The following is a 6,762-nucleotide window of genomic DNA, read 5'->3' as shown; positions in this document are numbered from 1 at the left end:
ATAGTTTCAGATAGAAGTCAAACGTTGATGAAGCTTAAAACGATTTGACCGACGCGTTCCTCGACCGAGTGCTTACGTGAAAGAGCGCGATTAACGGCCAGAGCCGAAGCAGCATTATAACGAGCATCGCGACGCCGCTTCGTTTTCAAAGGTAACGTCCGCCCCTCTCGTCAGCTGGCCGGTACGCGGCGGCTTGGTCAAATAAAACCGACGCGTTTTTAATGATCCGCGAACAAATACGCGTGCATTCCGCGTATGCGTTCGCGGATGGCGTATGTCGCATGCGTGCATTCGTGCGTTGCGTCGAATGGTTCGGCGGTCATAGAGGCGCCGAGGGATCCGTGAGCAAAAATATATCCGAGCGACTGTGTGTGAGGTCAAATTCATGGTTGGCTCATGCAAAAATCACTGCCTCTCCGATAGTCGTACTTGGGAACGTGTACGTGTTTGCGGACGTTTGATAATTAAAGTCGACCGGTTTTTCACGATTTATACACGCCGACGATTCAATAATTTCTTCTCTTTTTTCGATATGCACATGCGCGCATTGCTACGTTGCACATATTGCGAGTGAATTACGATTACTTTTATTATCTAAAGAGACCGAGTTATTTGCGAGCTTACAGAAAGGAAATTACAATCTTGAATGCATAATCTATGAATATACATACGTACCTACATTTAATTAAAGACATTTTTCTATATCATTAGCTTTACTAAAAATTGCAAGTCTTTTAATAAAAAAGCTATGATTTTTTTTTCAATTATAACTGTAATTAGCGAGGACAACTTGCGTATACTGTGCCGATGTTCTCTGCTCGGTAACAGAATCTGGGGCCACACAGTTATGACATTCGAGGATTTAGAAGGAAAGAAGGTGAGCAATCTAATAAGTTTAGTACGATGAGGTACTAGGTCTGACTGCTTAACCCTAACAAGCAGGAAGTGACAAAGGAACTTTAGAGATCTAGGTCACGCTTGCCAGCTGACATAACCCCACCTGCTGATTTTACTACTACTATTAATTATAATTAAGCTCTATATCTTTGTGTTAACAGATAGACAATTAATTAAGTGCTTAAAATATTCTCCCCTGAAAAAAATGACTACTATTACAATGTTTCAACTGGCTCAGCAATCTTTGGCTTAGCAAAGCAGGGGCGACACGTTGAGACTCTCGAGAAAAATTCATCAAACTCGGGAATAGCTCCCGACGCGGCTGATTATAAACAGCGTGAATTTTTATGTCACATTGTCGTAGCGATTCTAGCAACAAGTGATATTCGCTTTTCTTTTATTCTCTACCTCCATTTTCCTTTCCTTTTCTCACGGCTTCTACACGGCAATAGGAGCTTATGCCGCTTATGCCGCTTTCTGTCTGTTCGTCTATCCGCAATACCTTTGTGTCTCTCTGTACACGTTGTGTTGTAGCGCATGTTTTGCCTTTTAGTAACGCATCGCACTCGCAAATCAAAGTCTCGTGTTGCGTGTGTCTCTTTCAAAGGGACTTGGGATTTTTAATCGATAACGTCACTCTTCATTTTTCTTCCTTTTTTCTTTCATTCTTCTTCTATCATCTTTCTTTTTCTATACAATATTTTTATAGATGTAAAATCTAAATCACTAAACATTTGCTCTGGGAATCCTTTTTTATATTCTTGCTATTTCAGTGAGATGTATAAGTTAAGTTTGTGTCGGTCCATTTATAGAATTTACAATTTATACAATCAATTCCGCCGTTATCTTATTTCATTGTGGATAAAGAACGGGGTGAGACGAGAAGAAAAGATGCGTTTGTGCATGACAGAGCAAAGGAGGATTGGAGTTGACGCGATGCTACAGGTTCAGGACGAGAAACAGGGGAGGCTAATGGATCCTGCGGGATGCTAATGGCTTGCAGTTGTACATTTGCGCTCTATTTACGGGTAGAACCAATTACGGCTAATTCGACGGCTATCTATTAGTCGAATATATTCCGTGAGACCGCCCCTCGAGGACGTCTTTATAAGCGATCCTCCTGCGTTTGATTATTCGTAGAATATATTCATGTCTCTAAATGCGGTTAGATTTGCTTCTCGGGACGACGGACGTGGCATTGCTAGATCGACATTTAGATACTGGTATGAATATACAGATCAAATTATTTAGATAAAGCGTAGCTCGGAGTCGAAGATATTTAATATGAGGACGATAAGTAAACGGGACAAGTACTTATAACGATATGATATAAATACATAGTATTATGTTATCACGAGTTTAGCTCTTATGTGCAAGGATATCATGTCAATGTATGTGTTAGAATAAGATAAGAAAAAGGTCTCTTATATATGTTATATTTCAAAATAATAAAAACTCGTATAAAAAAACGGTAATGAGTGAAGAGTAAATGAAAAAAGTATATGAGAAAAGAGTTTTGTCGTCATAAATATATGATACATATATACACTAATTTAATTACAATAAGTAATTTTTATTATATATAATAATACACTTTTATGTAATAACAATATACTTACACATGTATATATTTATATACATATAATAATAATATTTTTAATATATAGAACTGATTATTCAATTCAAAGAGAGTTTCGTGGTAAATAATCGCGTGCCTATTAAAACGATGGCATTCAAAATTTAACGTGGAAACGATTTGCTAAACGATATTGTCTCTGTGGTTACTAATGATATCAATAAGATTACGGGAAAAGGCAGTACGCAGCTGGCGGGGCAAATTGTTCATGCCTTTCTCAGAAAGCGCGACCTAATTAAACGAAATATGATAGAATCTTGCTTACGACTTTGCTTCAGCCGCTCAAGAAACTGTGCTCTCGTAATGAAGGAAAAAGAGTGAGGGATAGAAACCATGAAAGAAAGAGATCGACACTTGAGAACGAACTTTGAAGTTGTGGCACTGAAAATAATTTACCATGATGCCTGTCGCTTTGAACGTCGCTCCCGAGTGCGGCATAAATACCCTCGTAATAGGCTCCGAGACTTTTAGAGGGATTGAGGGTGGGTAAGCGGCAGAAGAGAGAGAGAGAGAGAAAGAGAGAACCTAGAGATCTTAACTGCGAAGTCCCTTCGAGTCACGCGAGCCGGCCACGTCCGCTTCACCAGTGTAACAAATCAATTAGCGGGATAATTATTGCTTTTCATTCTCGAACCGGTTCCGCTCATCATCACGCTACGAGAATCAAGATATTCGGTTTCTCCCTTTACGTCCCTTTTACTGCCCACTAGCAAAAGAAAGGAAGACTTTTCCATACTTCTCGTTAAACCTTTATTTTGTATTGAAACGATTATGCAATCTGTCATTCAGTGATAAACGAGTTGTGATAAATTAATAAAATTATAATTTCAAGGTGAGCAAGTGCTTTTGCGTAATTCTACATTATCATGATGTAAAAGTTGTGATTTTTTTCCCGTTATAAAGTTGTAGTAAAGAAATTGTACAATAAAAAGATAGATTACACTATTTTTTAAATATGCAATTGAAAAGAGTAATAATTAAAATAATTATAAGGAAAAAAATTATACACTAATAGCATTACTTGACAGCAGTTTAATTGAAAATGATTTTAATGATTCAATGACAGTGCTAATGAAACAAATTTGCCATGAATTTATTATAATAAAATGTTATTTATTTCATTAACGATTGTCATGGATTATTTTCAAGCACGATTATTTTCAATAAAATCGTTGTGAATATTATTAATACAACATCATTTTTTGTGTACTATCTGATAATCTGATTAAAACATCTCTTTCAAATTTAAAGGAAAGGGTAATATAAACTTTGAATATAAGAGATAAATCTTTAAATCACTCATCTTTAAGTTCGGATTTTCCATAATTTAATTTAACCTAAATTTATCAAATTTTATATTCTGTTAATTACTGTCTTCTCTTACATTGTTTTATGTACACGTAAGGTTAAAAATAATCACAAATATCAAAATATGCAGATCACATATCAATGAAATTAATTAAAATTAAAAATTTAATTTTATTAAAATGTTATATTAATAAATATTGCAAAAAAAATTATATACTATATTCTAAATACATATTTGTTATAACAGACTAGAAACCGTATTACAATAACTAAAAAACTATTTATGTTAGTATGCTACAGATTTTTAATTGTCAGTAGAGTTTGAAACAATCAGAGGAATGAAATCGATACGAAACAAAGATCGCGAAATCCCGACTCGAAACTAATAATCAATCGGAAATTTTCTCAATCATTGTGTCTGGCATTATGTTAGTTCAGGTGCTAATACGGCACTGCTCAATGCAGGTTACAATTATTTCTTACAGCTAACTGAAGGTTTAAAGCTTAAGTTTCACACCTTAAAATCTTATTGTAGATATCGCTTCAAGTATAATATTGGTCGTAAACTGAACTTGTACATAACAGTAAACTTATTATGTGCAAATGAAATCATAACGTCCAACATTACGTTATGATTGCTTTGTGTGTGATATAATAAGTTTTCTGTTACGTACAGGCTTCAGTTTATGATTCATTACTTAACGTAACGTGTTACGGATGTTCTTGTGCAGACTTTTACTTATCTATTTTTCCTCTGAGTGGAGGATATATTTTGAGACATCAATACTCAGCATTCGGACGCCACGTAGCGAAATTCATCGAACGTCAACCACAGATTTCTATTAGAGAGTAGATTGCATTCTTGTGTATCGAAGATTTTCAAGCGAAGTGACTATGATTTTCCGATTCTGCGGTTTTTGCAAGCTGGACCATACTTTCATAATTAGGTTGGCGCTCTCACCGAAGGAGGGTGCTATGGAGGGATGAACAAGGGAATGATGTCCATGGAGAAGAAAGGATTGCGAATCTCTTCGATCTTGATAGAATCTAATAGCGTGGCGGGGATTGCAAAAGACTGCTTTAAGCAGTTAACCCTCTTTTCTTCGTTCGTTCCTAGAACGGAAACACTTCCATTTTCTGCAGACTGGATAAAGTCGAGAATCGTTTTGCCATAGTTTCTTCTTAGAGCACAAAGTTGCGGCTTTGCTTTCATTTCTGATTTTGCTACTCATGTGTAAAATTTGTAATCGTGATTTCGATCAATTTGTTACAATCGACGTTTGCCATCGACAATACAATTCATAATTTGTGATTATAATCATGAATTTATCTTTAAATTCGTAAATCTCTAATTATCTTTCTTTTTTATTTTTTTTAAAACAAAAATTTGAAACGTGTATATTTTTATTTTATTTAAATATGTAGATAAATATATTAAATAAATATAACTTAGTCAAATTTTTATTTAAAAAGTTTGTATTTTTTAAAAATTGTGAAATACTTTTTTATTTTTAAATTTTATGTATTGTTTCATGTATGAGTTATTCTAATTTATCACTATATAGTCAAATTTTTATCAGCATAAAAATGTTCAAATCAATGTTAAGTATGTAAAATTTTTATGTAATAAGGTGTAATATCGGCGGGAGGTTTATTTCAAGACTATAGGTTTTATTTAATTAAAGCACACTTTTAAGTACACTTGAGGATTTTTCCATGCGAGTAAAGCACGAATAATATAAGAACATGAAAAAAGTTGAATCGTGCAGGAAACAGTGCTGAAAAAGCGGAAACCGCAGCAGGACGATTGCAGGGGTTGGATCGTCGGCTCGGAAAAAAAATCACTTTATTGTTTTCGTTAGCTCTGCACCTGTCGTTCTTCGTTCAAGGCTGCCGTATCTTCGGAAAGACAGGCAGAAGAGGGTGGAGAAAAATATAGGAAAGTGTAATAGGAAAGAACCGGCGGTGAAGGTTGCTGGCGTTGAATAATAAAGGAACGTACGATCACGTTTTTCCTTTTCTCGGATGCTCGGAATTTCAGCAAAACGCTCGTTTTTCTTATCGTTCTTACTATCAGAGAATTTCGGAAAAATAAATATCTTTTGTCGAATAAATTTCAAATAAAAATAAAATTAAAAAAATTCTTAATAATAAAGCAAGAGTTTTTGCAAACTAATATTTTTCACGAATTTATATACCAATTAATATTAAGAAGGAATAATAGAAATAAATATTAGAACAACAGAAAAAATAATTTAGTTTAAACGACATATTATTTATCAATATCTTGACTTTTTGAAACGACATATTGTCACAATAAGATCTTTGATAATGTCAATTTGGCGAGAAACGTAATTTTGCCTCTACTAGTAATCAGAATTTGTTTTACGTGATCCTTCTGTTGAACATTTTGTCATGTGATGTATCACGAGGCATATATACGATCAATGGATACCCCTCTACACGAGTATAAAGGGACTGAAAGTTTCCCCATGGCGAGGTGTTTGCGCAGGCCAGCTGTTGACGGCTTGCCTACGGTCGCAAAAGCTTAAATACCTACTCTACCAGCCAGAACTCCATTCATGAAAATTCAGGAAAGGGTCTGGATTTCCTATGTCCCGTGTGGGGCCTAGCTCAGCCAAAAGCTTGTCATGATCGACGACTTCGGCCCTAATTGTTTGTCCTTCGTCCGATAGGCGATTAGGCGGATCATCCGAGCGCACGAGCCATATCAAGTACGTTTTTCGATCGATAGGTATCTAACAAGATGAGATCTTGGTCTTTTATATGATATATTATATACAGAATAAAGGTCTCGTCATTAAAAATAATTTTTCATAAAATTGATATTATAAAAATGTATATTTAGAAATAATTTGCAAATTTCAAGATTATTACGAATTAATAGTTCTTTTAAACGG

This window comes from Cyphomyrmex costatus, unplaced genomic scaffold, assembly GCF_001594065.2.
Source record: "Cyphomyrmex costatus isolate MS0001 unplaced genomic scaffold, Ccosl1.0 scaffold538, whole genome shotgun sequence".
Classification (NCBI taxonomy): domain Eukaryota; kingdom Metazoa; phylum Arthropoda; class Insecta; order Hymenoptera; family Formicidae; genus Cyphomyrmex; species Cyphomyrmex costatus.
Note: the sequence above shows the minus strand (reverse complement) of the source record.